The 22,697-nt window shown below is 45.9% G+C and overlaps 1 protein-coding gene across 1 annotated transcript in view; it reads right to left on the reverse strand.

The window, feature by feature from the left end:
• LOC121570387 (nucleobindin-2-like) overlaps nt 1–22,697 on the reverse strand; it is a 38,483-nt gene that overhangs the window by 1,947 nt on the left and 13,839 nt on the right. The gene's annotated exons all lie outside the window — the stretch shown is intronic.

Below are 22,697 nucleotides of genomic sequence, written 5' to 3' on the forward strand. Positions count from 1 at the left end.
ACAGAGAGAGAAAGGATGAGAGGTGAACTGACAGAGAGAAAGGATGAGAGGTGAACAGAGAGATAAAGGATGAGAGGTGAACTGACAGAGAGAAAGGATGAGAGGTGAACAGAGAGAGAAAAGATGAGAGGTGAACAGAGAGAGAAAGGATGAGAGGTGAACAGACAGAGAAAGGATGAGAGGTGAACAGACAGAGAGAAAGGATGAGAGGTGAACAGACAGAGAGAGAAAGGATGAGGTGAACAGACAGAGAGAAAGGATGAGGTGAACAGACAGAGAGAAAGGATGACAGGTGAACAGACAGAGAGAAAAAGGATGACAGGTGAACAGACAGAAAGGATGAGAGGTGAACAGACAGAGAAAGGATGAGGTGAACAGAGAGAGAAAGGATGAGAGGTGAACAGACAGAGAGAAAGGAAGAGAGGTGAACAGACAGAGAAAGGATGAAAGGTGAACTGACAGAGAGAAAGGATGAGAGGTGAACAGAGAGATAAAATATGAGAGGTGAACTGACAGAGAGAAAGGATGAGAGGTGAACAGAGAGAGAGAAAATATGAGAGGTGAACAGACAGAGAGAGAAAGGATGAGAGGTGAACTGACAGAGAGAAAGGATGAGAGGTGAACAGAGAGATAAAGGATGAGAGGTGAACTGACAGAGAGAAAGGATGAGGTGAACAGACAGAGAAAGAAAAGATGAGGTGAACAGACAGAGAGAGAAAAGATGAGGTGAACAGACAGAAAGGATGAGGTGAACAGACAGAAAGGATGAGAGGTGAACAGACAAGAGTGAGAAAGGATGAGAGGTGAACAGACAGAGAGAGAAAGGATGACAGGTGAACAGACAGAGAGAAAGGATGAGAGGTGAACAGACAAGAGTGAGAAAGGATGAGAGGTGAACAGACAGAGAAAGGATGAGAGGTGAACAGACAGAGAGTGAAAGCATGAGAGGTGAACAGCCAGAGAGTGAAAGATTGAGAGGTGAACAGCCAGAGAGTGAAAGGATGAGAGGTGAACAGACAAGAGTGAGAAAGGATGAGAGGTGAACAGACAAGAGTGAGAAAGGATGAGAGGTGAACAGACAAGAGTGAGAAAGGATGAGAGGTGAACAGACAGAGAGAGAAAGAATGACAGGTGAACAGACAGAGAGAAAGGATGAGAGGTGAACAGACAGAGAGAAAGGATGACAGGTGAACAGAGAGAAAGGATGAGAGGTGAACAGAGAGAGAAAGGATGAGAGGTGAACAGACAGAGAAAGGATGACAGGTGAACAGAGAGAGAAAGAATGAGAGGTGAACAGACAGAGAGAAAGGATGAGTTGAACAGATAGAGAGAGAAAGGATGACAGGTGAACAGCCAGAGAGTGAAAGGATGAGGTGAACAGACAGAGAGAGAAAGGATGAGAGGTGAACAGAGAGAGAGAGAAAGGATGAGAGGTGAACAGAGAGAGAGAGAAATGATGACAGGTAAACAGACAGAGAGAGAAAGAAAGGATGAGAGGTGAACAGACAGAGAGAGAAAGAAAGGATGACAGGTGAACAGACAGAGAGAGAAAGAAAGGATGAGAGGTGAACAGACAGAAAGAAAGGATGACAGGTGAACAGACAGAGAGAGAAAGAAAGGATGACAGGTGAACAGAGAGAGAGAGAAAGGATGACAGGTGAACAGAGAGAGAGAGAAAGGATGACAGGTGAACAGAGAGAGAGAGAAAGGATGACAGGTGAACAGAGAGAGAGAGAAAGGATGACAGGTGAACAGACAGAGAGAAAGGATGACAGGTGAACAGACAGAGAGAGAAAGGATGAGAGGTGAACAGACAGAGAGAGAAAGGATGAGAGGTGAACAGACAGAGAGAAAAAGGATGAGAGGTGAACAGAGAGAGAAAAAGGATGAGAGGTGAACAGACAGAGAGAGAAAGGATGAGAGGTGAACAGACAGAGAGAGAAAGGATGAGAGGTGAACTGAGAGAGAGAGAAAGGATGAGAGGTGAACTGACAGAGAGAAAGGAAGAGAGGTGAACAGACAGAGAGAAAGGAAGAGAGGTGAACAGACAGAGAGAGAAAGGATGAGAGGTGAACTGACAGAGAGAAAGGATGAGAGGTGAACAGAGAGATAAAATATGAGAGGTGAACTGACAGAGAGAAAGGATGAGAGGTGAACAGAGAGAGAAAATATGAGAGGTGAACAGACAGAGAGAGAAAAGGATGAGAGGTGAACTGACAGAGAGAAAGGATGAGAGGTGAACAGAGAGATAAAGGATGAGAGGTGAACTGACAGAGAGAAAGGATGAGAGGTGAACAGAGAGAGAAAAAGATGAGAGGTGAACAGAGAGAGAAAGGATGAGAGGTGAACAGACAGAGAAAGGATGAGAGGTGAACAGACAGAGAAAGGATGAGAGGTGAACAGACAGAGAGAAAGGATGAGAGGTGAACAGACAGAGAGAGAAAGGATGAGGTGAACAGACAGAGAGAAAGGATGAGGTGAACAGACAGAGAGAAAGGATGACAGGTGAACAGACAGAGAGAAAAAGGATGACAGGTGAACAGACAGAAAGGATGAGAGGTGAACAGACAGAGAAAGGATGAGGTGAACAGAGAGAGAAAGGATGAGAGGTGAACAGACAGAGAGAGAAAAGATGAGGTGAACAGACAGAGAGAAATGATGAGGTGAACAGACAGAGAGAAAGGATGAGGTGAACAGACAGAGAGAAAGGATGAGGTGAACAGACAGAGAAAGAAAAGATGAGGTGAACAGACAGAGAGAGAAAAGATGAGGTGAACAGACAGAAAGGATGAGGTGAACAGACAGAAAGGATGAGAGGTGAACAGACAGAGAGAGAAAGGATGACAGGTGAACAGACAGAGAGAAAGGATGAGAGGTGAACAGACAGAGAGAAAGGATGAGAGGTGAACAGACAAGAGTGAGAAAGGATGAGAGGTGAACAGACAGAGAAAGGATGAGAGGTGAACAGACAGAGAGTGAAAGCATGAGAGGTGAACAGCCAGAGAGTGAAAGATTGAGAGGTGAACAGCCAGAGAGTGAAAGGATGAGAGGTGAACAGACAAGAGTGAGAAAGGATGAGAGGTGAACAGACAAGAGTGAGAAAGGATGAGAGGTGAACAGACAAGAGTGAGAAAGGATGAGAGGTGAACAGACAGAGAGAGAAAGGATGACAGGTGAACAGACAGAGAGAAAGGATGAGAGGTGAACAGACAGAGAGAAAGGATGACAGGTGAACAGAGAGAAAGGATGAGAGGTGAACAGAGAGAGAAAGGATGAGAGGTGAACAGACAGAGAAAGGATGACAGGTGAACAGAGAGAGAAAGAATGAGAGGTGAACAGACAGAGAGAAAGGATGAGTTGAACAGATAGAGAGAGAAAGGATGACAGGTGAACAGCCAGAGAGTGAAAGGATGAGAGGTGAACAGCCAGAGAGAGAAAGGATGAGAGGTGAACAGCCAGAGAGAGAAAGGATGAGAGGTGAACAGCCAGAGAGAGAAAGGATGAGAGGTGAACAGCCAGAGAGAGAAAGGATGAGAGGTGAACAGCCAGAGAGAGAAAGGATGACAGGTGAAAAGACAGAGAGAGAAAGATGACAGGTGAACAGACAGAGAGAGAAAGGATGACAGGTGAACAGACAGAGAGAGAAAGGATGACAGGTGAACAGACAGAGAGAGAAAGGATGAGAGGTGAACAGACACAGAGAGAGTGAAATGATGAGAGGTGAACAGAGAGAGAGAAAGGCTGAGAGGTGAACAGACAGAGAGAGAAAGAAAGGATGAGAGGTGAACAGACAGAGAGAAACAAAGGATGACAGGTGAACAGACAGAGAGAGAAAGAAAGGATGACAGGTGAACAGAGAGAGAGAGAAAGGATGACAGGTGAACAGAGAGAGAGAGAAAGGATGACAGGTGAACAGAGAGAGAGAGAAAGGATGACAGGTGAACAGAGAGAGAAGGGATGACAGGTGAACAGAGAGAGAGAGAAAGGATGACAGGTAAACAGACAGAGAGAAAGGATGACAGGTGAACAGACAGAGAAAGGATGAGAGGTGAACAGAGAGAGAAAGGATGAGAGGTGAACAGACAGAGAGAAAGGATGAGAGGTGAACAGACAGAGAGAAAGGATGAGAGGTGAACAGACAGAGAGAGAAAGGATGAGAGGTGAACAGACAGAGAGAGAAAGGATGAGAGGTGAACTGACAGAGAGAGAAAGGATGAGAGGTGAACTGAGAGAGAGAGAAAGGATGAGAGGTGAACTGACAGAGAGAAAGGAAGAGAGGTGAACAGACAGAGAGAAAGGAAGAGAGGTGAACAGACAGAGAAAGGATGAAAGGTGAACTGACAGAGAGAAAGGATGAGAGGTGAACAGAGAGATAAAATATGAGAGGTGAACTGACAGAGAGAAAGGATGAGAGGTGAACAGAGAGAGAAAATATGAGAGGTGAACAGACAGAGAGAGAAAGGATGAGAGGTGAACTGACAGAGAGAAAGGATGAGAGGTGAAGAGAGAGATAAAGGATGAGAGGTGAACTGACAGAGAGAAAGGATGAGAGGTGAACAGAGAGAGAAAAGATGAGAGGTGAACAGAGAGAGAAAGGATGAGAGGTGAACAGACAGAGAAAGGATGAGAGGTGAACAGACAGAGAGAAAGGATGAGAGGTGAACAGAGAGAGAAAAGATGAGAGGTGAACAGAGAGAGAAAGGATGAGAGGTGAACAGACAGAGAAAGGATGAGAGGTGAACAGACAGAGAGAAAGGATGAGAGGTGAACAGACAGAGAGAGAAAGGATGAGGTGAACAGACAGAGAGAAAGGATGAGGTGAACAGACAGAGAGAAAGGATGACAGGTGAACAGACAGAGAGAAAAAGGATGACAGGTGAACAGACAGAAAGGATGAGAGGTGAACAGACAGAGAAAGGATGAGGTGAACAGAGAGAGAAAGGATGAGAGGTGAACAGACAGAGAGAAAGGAAGAGAGGTGAACAGACAGAGAAAGGATGAAAGGTGAACTGACAGAGAGAAAGGATGAGAGGTGAACAGAGAGATAAAATATGAGAGGTGAACTGACAGAGAGAAAGGATGAGAGGTGAACAGAGAGAGAAAATATGAGAGGTGAACAGACAGAGAGAGAAAGGATGAGAGGTGAACTGACAGAGAGAAAGGATGAGAGGTGAACAGAGAGATAAAGGATGAGAGGTGAACTGACAGAGAGAAAGGATGAGGTGAACAGACAGAGAAAGAAAAGATGAGGTGAACAGACAGAGAGAGAAAAGATGAGGTGAACAGACAGAAAGGATGAGGTGAACAGACAGAAAGGATGAGAGGTGAACAGACAAGAGTGAGAAAGGATGAGAGGTGAACAGACAGAGAGAGAAAGGATGACAGGTGAACAGACAGAGAGAAAGGATGAGAGGTGAACAGACAAGAGTGAGAAAGGATGAGAGGTGAACAGACAGAGAAAGGATGAGAGGTGAACAGACAGAGAGTGAAAGCATGAGAGGTGAACAGCCAGAGAGTGAAAGATTGAGAGGTGAACAGCCAGAGAGTGAAAGGATGAGAGGTGAACAGACAAGAGTGAGAAAGGATGAGAGGTGAACAGACAAGAGTGAGAAAGGATGAGAGGTGAACAGACAAGAGTGAGAAAGGATGAGAGGTGAACAGACAGAGAGAGAAAGAATGACAGGTGAACAGACAGAGAGAAAGGATGAGAGGTGAACAGACAGAGAGAAAGGATGACAGGTGAACAGAGAGAAAGGATGAGAGGTGAACAGAGAGAGAAAGGATGAGAGGTGAACAGACAGAGAAAGGATGACAGGTGAACAGAGAGAGAAAGAATGAGAGGTGAACAGACAGAGAGAAAGGATGAGTTGAACAGATAGAGAGAGAAAGGATGACAGGTGAACAGCCAGAGAGTGAAAGGATGAGGTGAACAGACAGAGAGAGAAAGGATGAGAGGTGAACAGAGAGAGAGAGAAAGGATGAGAGGTGAACAGAGAAAGAGAGAAATGATGACAGGTAAACAGACAGAGAGAGAAAGAAAGGATGAGAGGTGAACAGACAGAGAGAGAAAGAAAGGATGACAGGTGAACAGACAGAGAGAGAAAGAAAGGATGAGAGGTGAACAGACAGAAAGAAAGGATGACAGGTGAACAGACAGAGAGAGAAAGAAAGGATGACAGGTGAACAGAGAGAGAGAGAAAGGATGACAGGTGAACAGAGAGAGAGAGAAAGGATGACAGGTGAACAGAGAGAGAGAGAAAGGATGACAGGTGAACAGAGAGAGAGAGAAAGGATGACAGGTGAACAGACAGAGAGAAAGGATGACAGGTGAACAGACAGAGAGAGAAAGGATGAGAGGTGAACAGACAGAGAGAGAAAGGATGAGAGGTGAACAGACAGAGAGAGAAAGGATGAGAGGTGAACAGAGAGAGAAAAAGGATGAGAGGTGAACAGACAGAGAGAGAAAGGATGAGAGGTGAACAGACAGAGAGAGAAAGGATGAGAGGTGAACTGACAGAGAGAGAAAGGATGAGAGGTGAACTGAGAGAGAGAGAAAGGATGAGAGGTGAACTGACAGAGAGAAAGGAAGAGAGGTGAACAGACAGAGAGAAAGGAAGAGAGGTGAACAGACAGAGAGAGAAAGGATGAGAGGTGAACTGACAGAGAGAAAGGATGAGAGGTGAACAGAGAGATAAAATATGAGAGGTGAACTGACAGAGAGAAAGGATGAGAGGTGAACAGAGAGAGAAAATATGAGAGGTGAACAGACAGAGAGAGAAAGGATGAGAGGTGAACTGACAGAGAGAAAGGATGAGAGGTGAACAGAGAGATAAAGGATGAGAGGTGAACTGACAGAGAGAAAGGATGAGAGGTGAACAGAGAGAGAAAAGATGAGAGGTGAACAGAGAGAGAAAGGATGAGAGGTGAACAGACAGAGAAAGGATGAGAGGTGAACAGACAGAGAAAGGATGAGAGGTGAACAGACAGAGAGAAAGGATGAGAGGTGAACAGACAGAGAGAGAAAGGATGAGGTGAACAGACAGAGAGAAAGGATGAGGTGAACAGACAGAGAGAAAGGATGACAGGTGAACAGACAGAGAGAAAAAGGATGACAGGTGAACAGACAGAAAGGATGAGAGGTGAACAGACAGAGAAAGGATGAGGTGAACAGAGAGAGAAAGGATGAGAGGTGAACAGACAGAGAGAGAAAAGATGAGGTGAACAGACAGAGAGAAATGATGAGGTGAACAGACAGAGAGAAAGGATGAGGTGAACAGACAGAGAGAAAGGATGAGGTGAACAGACAGAGAGAAAGGATGAGGTGAACAGACAGAGAAAGAAAAGATGAGGTGAACAGACAGAGAGAGAAAAGATGAGGTGAACAGACAGAAAGGATGAGGTGAACAGACAGAAAGGATGAGAGGTGAACAGACAGAGAGAGAAAGGATGACAGGTGAACAGACAGAGAGAAAGGATGAGAGGTGAACAGACAGAGAGAAAGGATGAGAGGTGAACAGACAAGAGTGAGAAAGGATGAGAGGTGAACAGACAGAGAAAGGATGAGAGGTGAACAGACAGAGAGTGAAAGCATGAGAGGTGAACAGCCAGAGAGTGAAAGATTGAGAGGTGAACAGCCAGAGAGTGAAAGGATGAGAGGTGAACAGACAAGAGTGAGAAAGGATGAGAGGTGAACAGACAAGAGTGAGAAAGGATGAGAGGTGAACAGACAAGAGTGAGAAAGGATGAGAGGTGAACAGACAGAGAGAAAGGATGAGAGGTGAACAGACAGAGAGAAAGGATGACAGGTGAACAGACAGAGAGAAAGGATGACAGGTGAACAGAGAGAAAGGATGAGAGGTGAACAGAGAGAGAAAGGATGAGAGGTGAACAGACAGAGAAAGGATGACAGGTGAACAGAGAGAGAAAGAATGAGAGGTGAACAGACAGAGAGAAAGGATGAGTTGAACAGATAGAGAGAGAAAGGATGACAGGTGAACAGCCAGAGAGTGAAAGGATGAGAGGTGAACAGCCAGAGAGAGAAAGGATGAGAGGTGAACAGCCAGAGAGAGAAAGGATGAGAGGTGAACAGCCAGAGAGAGAAAGGATGAGAGGTGAACAGCCAGAGAGAGAAAGGATGAGAGGTGAACAGCCAGAGAGAGAAAAGGATGACAGGTGAAAAAGACAGAGAGAGAAAGATGACAGGTGAACAGACAGAGAGAGAAAGGATGACAGGTGAACAGACAGAGAAGAAGGATGACAGGTGAACAGACAGAGAGAGAAAGGATGAGAGGTGAACAGACACAGAGAGAGTGAAATGATGAGAGGTGAACAGAGAGAGAGAAAGGCTGAGAGGTGAACAGACAGAGAGAGAAAGAAAGGATGAGAGGTGAACAGACAGAGAGAAACAAAGGATGACAGGTGAACAGACAGAGAGAGAAAGAAAGGATGACAGGTGAACAGAGAGAGAGAGAAAGGATGACAGGTGAACAGAGAGAGAGAGAAAGGATGACAGGTGAACAGAGAGAGAGAGAAAGGATGACAGGTGAACAGAGAGAGAAGGGATGACAGGTGAACAGAGAGAGAGAGAAAGGATGACAGGTAAACAGACAGAGAGAAAGGATGACAGGTGAACAGACAGAGAAAGGATGAGAGGTGAACAGAGAGAGAAAGGATGAGAGGTGAACAGACAGAGAGAAAGGATGAGAGGTGAACAGACAGAGAGAAAGGATGAGAGGTGAACAGACAGAGAGAGAAAGGATGAGAGGTGAACAGACAGAGAGAGAAAGGATGAGAGGTGAACAGACAGAGAGAGAAAGGATGAGAGGTGAACTGACAGAGAGAGAAAGGATGAGAGGTGAACTGAGAGAGAGAGAAAGGATGAGAGGTGAACTGACAGAGAGAAAGGAAGAGAGGTGAACAGACAGAGAGAAAGGATGAGAGGTGAACTGACAGAGAGAAAGGATGAGAGGTGAACAGAGAGATAAAATATGAGAGGTGAACTGACAGAGAGAAAGGATGAGAGGTGAACAGAGAGAGAAAAGATGAGAGGTGAACAGACAGAGAGCGAAAGGATGACAGGTGAACTGACAGAGAGAAAGGATGAGAGGTGAACAGAGAGATAAAGGATGAGAGGTGAACTGACAGAGAGAAAGGATGAGAGGTGAACAGAGAGAGAAAAGATGAGAGGTGAACAGACAGAGAGCGAAAGGATGACAGGTGAACAGACAGAGAGAAAGGATGACAGGTGAACAGACAGAGAGAAAGGGGATGACAGGTGAACAGACAGAGAGAAAGGATGAGAGGTGAACAGACAGAGAAAGGATGAGAGGTGAACAGAGAGAGAAAGGATGAGAGGTGAAAAGACAGAGAAAGGATGAGAGGTGAACAGACAGAGAGAAAGGATGAGAGGTGAACAGACAGAGAGAGAAAGGATGAGGTGAACAGACAGAGAGAAAGGATGAGGTGAACAGACAGAGAGAAAGGATGACAGGTGAACAGACAGAGAGAAAAAGGATGACAGGTGAACAGACAGAGAAAGGATGAGGTGAACAGAGAGAGAAAGGATGAGAGGTGAACAGACAGAGAGAAAAGATGAGGTGAACAGACAGAGAGAAATGATGAGGTGAACAGACAGAGAGAAAGGATGAGGTGAACAGACAGAGAGAAAGGATGAGGTGAACAGACAGAGAAAGAAAAGATGAGGTGAACAGACAGAGAGAGAAAAGATGAGGTGAACAGACAGAAAGGATGAGGTGAACAGACAGAAAGGATGAGAGGTGAACAGACAAGAGTGAGAAAGGATGAGAGGTGAACAGACAGAGAGAGAAAGGATGACAGGTGAACAGACAGAGAGAAAGGATGAGAGGTGAACAGACAAGAGTGAGAAAGGATGAGAGGTGAACAGACAGAGAAAGGATGAGAGGTGAACAGACAGAGAGTGAAAGCATGAGAGGTGAACAGCCAGAGAGTGAAAGGATGAGAGGTGAACAGACAAGAGTGAGAAAGGATGAGAGGTGAACAGACAAGAGTGAGAAAGGATGAGAGGTGAACAGACAAGAGTGAGAAAGGATGAGAGGTGAACAGACAGAGAGAAAGGATGAGAGGTGAACAGACAGAGAGAGAAAGGATGACAGGTGAACAGACAGAGAGAAAGGATGAGAGGTGAACAGAGAGAAAGGATGAGAGGTGAACAGAGAGAGAAAGGATGAGAGGTGAACAGACAGAGAAAGGATGACAGGTGAACAGAGAGAGAAAGAATGAGAGGTGAACAGACAGAGAGAAAGGATGAGTTGAACAGATAGAGAGAGAAAGGATGACAGGTGAACAGCCAGAGAGTGAAAGGATGAGAGGTGAACAGCCAGAGAGAGAAAGGATTAGAGGTGAACAGCCAGAGAGACAAAGGATGAGAGGTGAACAGACAGAGAGAGAAAGGATGAGAGGTGAACAGCCAGAGAGAGAAAGGATGAGAGGTGAACAGCCAGAGAGAGAAAGGATGAGAGGTGAACAGCCAGAGAGAGAAAGGATGACAGGTGAAAAGACAGAGAGAGAAAGATGACAGGTGAACAGACAGAGAGAGAAAGGATGACAGGTGAACAGACAGAGAGAGAAATGATGACAGGTGAACAGACAGAGAGAGAAAGGATGACAGGTGAACAGACAGAGAGAAAAAGGATGACAGGTGAACAGACAGAGAAAGGATGACAGGTGAACAGACAGAGAGAGAAAGGATGACAGGTGAACAGACAGAGAGAGAAAGGATAACAGGTGAACAGACAGAAAGGATGAGAGGTGAACAGACAGAAAGGATGAGAGGTGAACAGACAGAAAGGATGAGAGGTGAACAGACAGAGTGAAAGGATGACAGGTGAACAGACAGAAAGGATGAGGGTGAACAGACAGAGAGAAAGGATGAGAGGTGAACAGACAGACAGAGAAAGGATGAGAGGTGAACAGACAGAGAGAGAAAGGATGACAGGTGAACAGACAGAGAGAAAGGATGACAGGTGAACAGACAGAGAAACGGATGAGAGGTGAACAGACAGAAAGGATGAGAGGTGAACAGACAGAGAGAGAAATGATGAGAGGTGAACAGAGAGAGAGAAAGGATGAGAGGTGAACAGACAGAGAGAGAAAGGATGAGAGGTGAACAGACAGAGAGAGAAAGGATGAGAGGTGAACAGACAGAGAGAAAGGATGAGAGGTGAACAGACAGAGAGAGAAAGGATGAGAGGTGAACAGACAGAGAGAAAGGATGAGAGGTGAACAGACACAGAGAGAAAGGATGAGAGGTGAACAGAGAGAGAAAGGATGACAGGTGAACAGAGAGAAAGGATGACAGGTGAACAGAGAGAGAAAGGATGACAGGTGAACAGACAGAAAGGATGACAGGTGAACAGACAGAGAGAGAAAGGATGACAGGTGAACAGACACAGAGAGAAAGGATGACAGGTGAACAGACAGAGAGTGAAAGGATGAGAGGTGAACAGACAGAGAGAAAGGATGAGAGGTGAACAGACAGAGAGAGAAAGGATGAGAGGTGAACAGACAGAGAGAGAAAGGATGACAGGTGAACAGACAGAGAGAGAAAGGATGACAGGTGAACAGACAGAGAGAGAAAGGATGACAGGTGAACAGACAGAGAGAAAGGATGAGAGGTGAACAGACAGAAAGGATGAGGTGAACAGACAGAGAGAAAGGATGAGAGGTGAACAGACAGAGAGAGAAAGGATGAGAGGTGAACAGACAGAGAGAAAGGATGAGAGGTGAACAGAGAGAGAGAAAGGGGATGACAGGTGAACAGACAGAGAGAAAGGATGAGAGGTGAACAGACAGAGAAAGGATGAGAGAGAAAGGATGACAGGTGAACAGAGAGAAAGGATGACAGGTGAACAGAGAGAGAAAGGATGAGAGGTGAACATACAGAAAGGATGAGAGGTGAACAGACAGAGAGAGAAAGGATGAGAGGTGAACAGAGAAAGGATGACAGGTGAACAGAGAGAAAGGATGAAATAGAGGTGAACAGACAAGAGTGAGAAAGGATGACAGGTGAACAGACAGGAAAGGATGAGGGTGAACAGACAGACAGAAAGGATGAGAGGTGAACAGACAGAGAGAGAAAGGCTGAGAGGTGAACAGACAGAGAGAGAAAGGATGACAGGTGAACAGACAGAGAGAAAGGATGACAGGTGAACAGACAGAGAACGGATGAGAGGTGAACAGACAGAAAGGATGAGAGGTGAACAGACAGAGAGAGAAAGGATGAGAGGTGAACAGAGAGAGAGAAAGGATGAGAGGTGAACAGACAGAGAGAAAGGATGAGAGGTGAACAGACAGAGAGAAAGGATGACAGGTGAACAGAGAGAAAGGATGACAGGTGAACAGAGAGAGAAAGGATGAGAGGTGAACATACAGAAAGGATGAGAGGTGAACAGACAGAGAGAGAAAGGATGAGAGGTGAACAGAGAGAGAGAAAGGATGAGAGGTGAACAGCCAGAGAGAGAAAGGATGACAGGTGAAAAGACAGAGAGAGAAAGATGACAGGTGAACAGACAGAGAGAGAAAGGATGACAGGTGAACAGACAGAGAGAGAAATGATGACAGGTGAACAGACAGAGAGAGAAAGGATGACAGGTGAACAGACAGAGAGAGAAAGGATGACAGGTGAACAGACAGAGAAAGGATGACAGGTGAACAGACAGAGAGAGAAAGGATGACAGGTGAACAGACAGAGAGAGAAAGGATAACAGGTGAACAGACAGAAAGGATGAGAGGTGAACAGACAGAAAGGATGAGAGGTGAACAGACAGAAAGGATGAGAGGTGAACAGACAGAGTGAAAGGATGACAGGTGAACAGACAGAAAGGATGAGGTGAACAGACAGAGAGAAAGGATGAGAGGTGAACAGACAGACAGAGAAAGGATGAGAGGTGAACAGACAGAGAGAGAAAGGATGACAGGTGAACAGACAGAGAGAAAGGATGACAGGTGAACAGACAGAGAACGGATGAGAGGTGAACAGACAGAAAGGATGAGAGGTGAACAGACAGAGAAAGGATGAGAGGTGAACAGAGAGAGAGAAAGGATGAGAGGTGAACAGACAAGAGTGAGAAAGGATGAGAGGTGAACAGACAGAGAGAGAAAGGATGAGAGGTGAACAGACAGAGAGAGAAAGGATGAGAGGTGAACAGACAGAGAGAAAGGATGAGAGGTGAACAGACAGAGAGAAAGGATGAGAGGTGAACAGAGAGAGAAAGGATGAGAGGTGAACAGAGAGAAAGGATGACAGGTGAACAGAGAGAGAAAGGATGACAGGTGAACAGACAGAAAGGATGACAGGTGAACAGACAGAGAGAGAAAGGATGACAGGTGAACAGACACAGAGAGAAAGGATGACAGGTGAACAGACAGAGAGAGAAAGGATGAGAGGTGAACAGACAGAGAGAAAGGATGAGAGGTGAACAGACAGAGAGAGAAAGGATGAGAGGTGAACAGACAGAGAGAGAAAGGATGACAGGTGAACAGACAGAGAGAGAAAGGATGACAGGTGAACAGACAGAGAGAGAAAGGATGACAGGTGAACAGACAGAGAGAAAGGATGAGAGGTGAACAGACAAAGGATGAGGTGAACAGACAGAGAGAGAAAGGATGACAGGTGAACAGACACAGAGAGAAAGGATGACAGGTGAACAGACAGAGAGTGAAAGGATGAGAGGTGAACAGACAGAGAGAAAGGATGAGAGGTGAACAGACAGAGAGAGAAAGGATGAGAGGTGAACAGACAGAGAGAGAAAGGATGACAGGTGAACAGACAGAGAAAGGATGACAGGTGAACAGACAGAGAGAGAAAGGATGACAGGTGAACAGACAGAGAGAAAGGATGAGAGGTGAACAGACAGAAAGGATGAGGTGAACAGACAGAGAGAAAGGATGAGAGGTGAACAGACAGAGAGAGAAAGGATGAGAGGTGAACAGACAGAGAGAAAGGATGAGAGGTGAACAGACAGAGAGAGAAAGGATGAGGTGAACAGACAGAGAGAAAGGATGAGGTGAACAGACAGAGAGAAAGGATGACAGGTGAACAGACAGAGAGAAAAAGGATGACAGGTGAACAGACAGAGAAAGGATGAGGTGAACAGAGAGAGAAAGGATGAGAGGTGAACAGACAGAGAGAAAAGATGAGGTGAACAGACAGAGAGAAATGATGAGGTGAACAGACAGAGAGAAAGGATGAGGTGAACAGACAGAGAGAAAGGATGAGGTGAACAGACAGAGAAAGAAAAGATGAGGTGAACAGACAGAGAGAGAAAAGATGAGGTGAACAGACAGAAAGGATGAGGTGAACAGACAGAAAGGATGAGAGGTGAACAGACAAGAGTGAGAAAGGATGAGAGGTGAACAGACAGAGAGAGAAAGGATGACAGGTGAACAGACAGAGAGAAAGGATGAGAGGTGAACAGACAAGAGTGAGAAAGGATGAGAGGTGAACAGACAGAGAAAGGATGAGAGGTGAACAGACAGAGAGTGAAAGCATGAGAGGTGAACAGCCAGAGAGTGAAAGGATGAGAGGTGAACAGACAAGAGTGAGAAAGGATGAGAGGTGAACAGACAAGAGTGAGAAAGGATGAGAGGTGAACAGACAAGAGTGAGAAAGGATGAGAGGTGAACAGACAGAGAGAAAGGATGAGAGGTGAACAGACAGAGAGAGAAAGGATGACAGGTGAACAGACAGAGAGAAAGGATGAGAGGTGAACAGAGAGAAAGGATGAGAGGTGAACAGAGAGAGAAAGGATGAGAGGTGAACAGACAGAGAAAGGATGACAGGTGAACAGAGAGAGAAAGAATGAGAGGTGAACAGACAGAGAGAAAGGATGAGTTGAACAGATAGAGAGAGAAAGGATGACAGGTGAACAGCCAGAGAGTGAAAGGATGAGAGGTGAACAGCCAGAGAGAGAAAGGATTAGAGGTGAACAGCCAGAGAGACAAAGGATGAGAGGTGAACAGACAGAGAGAGAAAGGATGAGAGGTGAACAGCCAGAGAGAGAAAGGATGAGAGGTGAACAGCCAGAGAGAGAAAGGATGAGAGGTGAACAGCCAGAGAGAGAAAGGATGACAGGTGAAAAGACAGAGAGAGAAAGATGACAGGTGAACAGACAGAGAGAGAAAGGATGACAGGTGAACAGACAGAGAGAGAAATGATGACAGGTGAACAGACAGAGAGAGAAAGGATGACAGGTGAACAGACAGAGAGAAAAAGGATGACAGGTGAACAGACAGAGAAAGGATGACAGGTGAACAGACAGAGAGAGAAAGGATGACAGGTGAACAGACAGAGAGAGAAAGGATAACAGGTGAACAGACAGAAAGGATGAGAGGTGAACAGACAGAAAGGATGAGAGGTGAACAGACAGAAAGGATGAGAGGTGAACAGACAGAGTGAAAGGATGACAGGTGAACAGACAGAAAGGATGAGGTGAACAGACAGAGAGAAAGGATGAGAGGTGAACAGACAGACAGAGAAAGGATGAGAGGTGAACAGACAGAGAGAGAAAGGATGACAGGTGAACAGACAGAGAGAAAGGATGACAGGTGAACAGACAGAGAACGGATGAGAGGTGAACAGACAGAAAGGATGAGAGGTGAACAGACAGAGAGAGAAATGATGAGAGGTGAACAGAGAGAGAGAAAGGATGAGAGGTGAACAGACAAGAGTGAGAAAGGATGAGAGGTGAACAGACAGAGAGAGAAAGGATGAGAGGTGAACAGACAGAGAGTGAAAGGATGAGAGGTGAACAGACAGAGAGAAAGGATGAGAGGTGAACAGACAGAGAGAGAAAGGATGAGAGGTGAACAGACAGAGAGAAAGGATGAGAGGTGAACAGACAGAGAGAAAGGATGAGAGGTGAACAGAGAGAGAAAGGATGACAGGTGAACAGAGAGAAAGGATGACAGGTGAACAGAGAGAGAAAGGATGACAGGTGAACAGACAGAAAGGATGACAGGTGAACAGACAGAGAGAGAAAGGATGACAGGTGAACAGACACAGAGAGAAAGGATGACAGGTGAACAGACAGAGAGTGAAAGGATGAGAGGTGAACAGACAGAGAGAAAGGATGAGAGGTGAACAGACAGAGAGAGAAAGGATGAGAGGTGAACAGACAGAGAGAGAAAGGATGACAGGTGAACAGACAGAGAGAGAAAGGATGACAGGTGAACAGACAGAGAGAGAAAGGATGACAGGTGAACAGACAGAGAGAAAGGATGAGAGGTGAACAGACAGAAAGGATGAGGTGAACAGACAGAGAGAAAGGATGAGAGGTGAACAGACAGAGAGAGAAAGGATGAGAGGTGAACAGACAGAGAGAAAGGATGAGAGGTGAACAGAGAGAGAGAAAGGGGATGACAGGTGAACAGACAGAGAGAAAGGATGAGAGGTGAACAGACAGAGAAAGGATGAGAGAGAAAGGATGACAGGTGAACAGAGAGAAAGGATGACAGGTGAACAGAGAGAGAAAGGATGAGAGGTGAACATACAGAAAGGATGAGAGGTGAACAGACAGAGAGAGAAAGGATGAGAGGTGAACAGAGAAAGGATGACAGGTGAACAGAGAGAAAGGATGAGAGGTGAACAGACAAGAGTGAGAAAGGATGACAGGTGAACAGACAGAAAGGATGAGGTGAACAGACAGCGAGAAAGGATGAGAGGTGAACAGACAGACAGAGAAAGGCTGAGAGGTGAACAGACAGAGAGAGAAAGGATGACAGGTGAACAGACAGAGAGAAAGGATGACAGGTGAACAGACAGAGAACGGATGAGAGGTGAACAGACAGAAAGGATGAGAGGTGAACAGACAGAGAGAGAAAGGATGAGAGGTGAACAGAGAGAGAGAAAGGATGAGAGGTGAACAGACAGAGAGAAAGGATGAGAGGTGAACAGACAGAGAGAAAGGATGACAGGTGAACAGAGAGAAAGGATGACAGGTGAACAGAGAGAGAAAGGATGAGAGGTGAACATACAGAAAGGATGAGAGGTGAACAGACAGAGAGAGAAAGGATGAGAGGTGAACAGAGAGAGAGAAAGGATGAGAGGTGAACAGAGAGAGAGAAAGGATGAGAGGTGAAAAGACAGAGAGAGAAAGATGACAGGTGAACAGACAGAGAGAGAAAGGATGACAGGTGAACAGACAGAGAGAGAAAGGATGACAGGTGAACAGACAGAGAGAGAAATGATGACAGGTGAACAGACAGAGAGAGAAAAGGGATGACAGGTGAACAGACAGAGAGAGAAAGGATGACAGGTGAACAGACAGAGAGAAAGGATGACAGGTGAACAGACAGAGAGAGAAAAGGATAACAGGTGAACAGACAGAGAGAGAAAGGATAACAGGTGAACAGACAGAAAGGATGAGAGGTGAACAGACAGAAAGGATGAGAGGTGAACAGACAGAGTGAAAGGATGACAGGTGAACAGACAGAAAGGATGAGGTGAACAGACAGAGAGAAAGGATGAGAGGTGAACAGACAGACAGAGAAAGGATGAGAGGTGAACAGACAGAGAGAGAAAGGATGACAGGTGAACAGACAGAGAGAAAGGATGACAGGTGAACAGACAGAGAACGGATGAGAGGTGAACAGACAGAAAGGATGAGAGGTGAACAGACAGAGAAAAGGATGAGAGGTGAACAGACAGAGAGAAAGGATGAGAGGTGAACAGACAAGAGTGAGAAAGGATGAGAGGTGAACAGACAGAGAGAGAAAGGATGAGAGGTGAACAGACAGAGAGAAAGGATGAGAGGTGAACAGACAGAGAGAAAGGATGAGAGGTGAACAGACAGAGAGAAAGGATGAGAGGTGAACAGAGAGAGAAAGGATGAGAGGTGAACAGAGAGAAAGGATGACAGGTGAACAGAGAGAGAAAGGATGACAGGTGAACAGACAGAAAGGATGACAGGTGAACAGACAGAGAGAGAAAAGGATGACAGGTGAACAGACACAGAGAGAGAAGGATGACAGGTGAACAGACAGAGAGAGAAAGGATGAGAGGTGAACAGACAGAGAGAAAGGATGAGAGGTGAACAGACAGAGAGAGAAAGGATGAGAGGTGAACAGACAGAGAGAGAAAGGATGACAGCTGAACAGACAGAGAGAGAAAGGATGACAGGTGAACAGACAGAGAGAGAAAGGATGACAGGTGAACAGACAGAGAGAAAGGATGAGAGGTGAACAGACAAAGGATGAGGTGAACAGACAGAGAGAGAAAGGATGACAGGTGAACAGACACAGAGAGAAAGGATGACAGGTGAACAGACAGAGAGTGAAAGGATGAGAGGTGAACAGACAGAGAGAAAGGATGAGAGGTGAACAGACAGAGAGAGAAAGGATGACAGGTGAACAGACAGAGAAAGGATGACAGGTGAACAGACAGAGAGAGAAAGGATGACAGGTGAACAGACAGAGAGAAAGGATGAGAGGTGAACAGACAGAAAGGATGAGGTGAACAGACAGAAAGGATGAGGTGAACAGACAGAGAGAAAGGATGAGAGGTGAACAGACAGAGAGAGAAAGGATGAGAGGTGAACAGACAGAGAGAAAGGATGAGAGGTGAACAGAGAGAGAGAAAGGGGATGACAGGTGAACAGACAGAGAGAAAGGATGAGAGGTGAACAGACAGAGAAAGGATGAGAGAGAAAGGATGACAGGTGAACAGAGAGAAAGGATGACAGGTGAACAGAGAGAGAAAGGATGAGAGGTGAACATACAGAAAGGATGAGAGGTGAACAGACAGAGAGAGAAAGGATGAGAGGTGAACAGAGAAAGGATGACAGGTGAACAGAGAGAGAAAGGATGAGAGGTGAACAGACAAGAGTGAGAAAGGATGACAGGTGAACAGACAGAAAGGATGAGGTGAACAGACAGCGAGAAAGGATGAGAGGTGAACAGACAGACAGAGAAAGGATGAGAGGTGAACAGACAGAGAGAGAAAGGATGACAGGTAAACAGACAGAGAGAAAGGATGACAGGTGGACAGACAGAGAACGGATGAGAGGTGAACAGACAGAAAGGATGAGAGGTGAACAGACAGAGAGAGAAAGGATGAGAGGTGAACAGAGAGAGAGAAAGGATGAGAGGTGAACAGACAGAGAGAAAGGATGAGAGGTGAACAGACAGAGAGAAAGGATGACAGGTGAACAGAGAGAAAGGATGACAGGTGAACAGAGAGAGAAAGGATGAGAGGTGAACATACAGAAAGGATGAGAGGTGAACAGACAGAGAGAGAAAGGATGAGAGGTGAACAGAGAGAGAGAAAGGATGAGAGGTGAACAGACAAGAGTGAGAAAGGATGAGAGGTGAACTGACAGAGAGAGAAAGGATGAGAGGTGAACAGACAGAGAGAGAAAGGATGAGAGGTGAACAGACAGAGAGAAAGGATGAGAGGTGAACAGACAGAGAGAAAGGATGAGAGGTGAACAGAGAGAGAAAGGATGACAGGTGAACAGAGAAAAAGGATGACAGGTGAACAGAGAGAGAAAGGATGAGAGGTGAACAGACAGAAAGGATGACAGGTGAACAGACAGAGAGAGAAAGGATGACAGGTGAACAGACACAGAGAGAAAGGATGACAGGTGAACAGACAGAGAGAAAGGATGAGAGGTGAACAGACAGAGAGAGAAAGGATGAGAGGTGAACAGACAGAGAGAGAAAGGATGACAGGTGAACAGACAGAGAGAGAAAGGATGACAGGTGAACAGACAGAGAGAGAAAGGATGACAGGTGAACAGACAGAGAGAAAGGATGAGAGGTGAACAGACAGAAAGGATGAGGTGAACAGACAGAGAGAAAGGATGAGAGGTGAACAGACAGAGAGAGAAAGGATGAGAGGTGAACAGACAGAGAGAAAGGATGAGAGGTGAACAGAGAGAGAAAAGATGAGAGGTGAACAGACAGAGAGCGAAATAATGACAGGTGAACAGACAGAGAGAAAGGATGACAGGTGAACAGACAGAGAGAAAGGGGATGACAGGTGAACAGATAGAGAGAAAGGATGAGAGGTGAACAGACAGAGAAAGAATGAGAGAGAAAGGATGACAGGTGAACAGAGAGAAAGGATGACAGGTGAACAGAGAGAGAAAGGATGAGAGGTGAACATACAGAAAGGATGAGAGGTGAACAGACAGAGAGAGAAATGATGAGAGGTGAACAGAGAAAGGATGACAGGTGAACAGAGAGAGAAAGGATGAGAGGTGAACAGACAAGAGTGAGAAAGGATGACAGGTGAACAGACAGAAAGGATGAGGTGAACAGACAGCGAGAAAGGATGAGAGGTGAACAGACAGACAGAGAAAGGATGAGAGGTGAACAGACAGAGAGAGAAAGGATGACAGGTGAACAGACAGAGAGAAAGGATGACAGGTGAACAGACAGAAAGGATGAGAGGTGAACAGACAGAGAGAAAGGATGAGAGGTGAACAGAGAGAGAGAAAGGATGAGAGGTGAACAGAGAGAGAGAAAGGATGAGAGGTGAACAGACAGAGAGAAAGGATGAGAGGTGAACAGACAGAGAGAAAGGATGACAGGTGAACAGAGAGAAAGGATGACAGGTGAACAGAGAGAGAAAGGATGAGAGGTGAACATACAGAAAGGATGAGAGGTGAACAGACAGAGAGAGAAAGGATGAGAGGTGAACAGAGAAAGGATGACAGGTGAACAGACAGAGAAAGGATGACAGGTGAAGAGACAGAGAGAGAAAGTATGACAGGTGAACAGACAGAGAGAGCGTGAAAGAATGAGAGGTGAGCAGACAGAGAGTGAAAGGATGAGAGGTGAACATAGAGAGAGAGTGAAAGGATGAGAGGTGAACAGACAGAGAGAGAGAAAGGATGAGAGGTGAACAGACGGAGAGAAAGGATGAGAGGTGAACAGATAAGAGAAAGGATGACAGGTGAACAGAGAGAGAAAGGATGACAGGTGAACAGAGAGAGAAAGGATGAGAGGTGAACAGAGGGAGAAAGGATGAGAGGTGGACAGAGAGAGAAAGGATGAGAGGTGAACAGAGAGAGAAAGGATGAGAGGTGAACAGACAGAGAGAAAGGATGAGAGGTGAACAGACAGAGAGTGAAAGGATGAGAGGTGAACAGACAGAGAGAGAAAGGATGAGAGGTGAACAGACAGAGAGAAACGATGAGAGGTGAACAGACAGAGAGAGAAAGGATGACAGGTGAAGAGACAGAGAGAAACGATGACAGGTGAACAGACAGAGAGAGAAAGGATGACAGGTGAAGAGACAGAGAGAAAGTATGACAGGTGAACAGAGAGAGAGAGTGAAAGGATGAGAGGTGAGCAGACAGAGAGAGAGTGAAAGGATGAGAGGTGAACAGACAGAGAGAGAGTGAAAGGATGAGAGGTGAACAGAGAGAGAAAGGATGAGAGGTGAACAGATAGAGAGAAAGGATGAGAGGTGAACAGACAGAGAGAGAGAAAGGATGAGAGGTGAACAGACGGAGAGAAAGGATGAGAGGTGAACAGATAGAGAGAGAAAGGATGACAGGTGAACAGAGAGAGAAAGGATGACAGGTGAACAGAGAGAGAAAGGATGAGAGGTGAACAGAGGGAGAAAGGATGAGAGGTGGACAGAGAGAGAAAGGATGAGAGGTGAACAGAGAGAGAAAGGATGAGAGGTGAACAGACAGAGAGAAAGGATGAGAGGTGAACAGACAGAGAGTGAAAGGATGAGAGGTGAACAGACAGAGAGAGAAAGGATGAGAGGTGAACAGACAGAGAGAAACGATGAGAGGTGAACAGACAGAGAGAAAGTATGACAGGTGAACAGACAGAGAGAGAGTGAAAGGATGAGAGGTGAGCAGACAGAGAGAGAGTGAAAGGATGAGAGGTGAACAGACAGAGAGAGAGTGAAAGGATGAGAGGTGAACAGAGAGAGAAAGGATGAGAGGTGAACAGATAGAGAAAGGATGAGAGGTGAACAGACAGAGAGAGAAAGGATGACAGGTGAACAGACAGAGAGAGAAAGGATGACAGGTGAACAGACAGAGAGAAAGGATGACAGGTGAACAGACAGAGAGAGAAAGGATGACAGGTGAACAGACAGAGAGAGAAAGGATGACAGGTGAACAGACAGAGTGAAAGGATGAGAGGTGAACAGACAGAGAGAAAGGATGACAGGTGAACAGACAGAGAGAAAGGATGACAGGTGAACAGACAGAGAGAGAAAGGATGACAGGTGAACAGACAGAGAGAGAAAGGATGAGAGGTGAACAGAGGGAGAAAGGATGAGAGGTGGACAGAGAGAGAAAGGATGAGAGGTGAACAGACAGAGAGAAAGGATGAGAGGTGAACAGACAGAGAGAAAGGATGAGAGGTGAACAGACAGAGAGAGAAAGGATGAGAGGTGAACAGACAGAGAGAAAGGATGAGAGGTGAACAGACAGAGAGAGAAAGGATGACAGGTGAAGAGACAGAGAGAAAGTATGACAGGTGAACAGACAGAGAGAGTGAAAGGATGAGAGGTGAGCAGACAGAGAGAGAGTGAAAGGATGAGAGGTGAACAGACAGAGAGAGAGTGAAAGGATGAGAGGTGAACAGAGAGAGAAAGGATGAGAGGTGAACAGATAGAGAGAAAGGATGAGAGGTGAACAGACAGAGAGAGAAAGGATAACAGGTGAACAGACAGAGAGAGAAAGGATGAC

This window comes from Coregonus clupeaformis, chromosome 7 (genome assembly GCF_020615455.1).
Source record: "Coregonus clupeaformis isolate EN_2021a chromosome 7, ASM2061545v1, whole genome shotgun sequence".
Classification (NCBI taxonomy): Eukaryota; Metazoa; Chordata; class Actinopteri; order Salmoniformes; family Salmonidae; genus Coregonus; species Coregonus clupeaformis.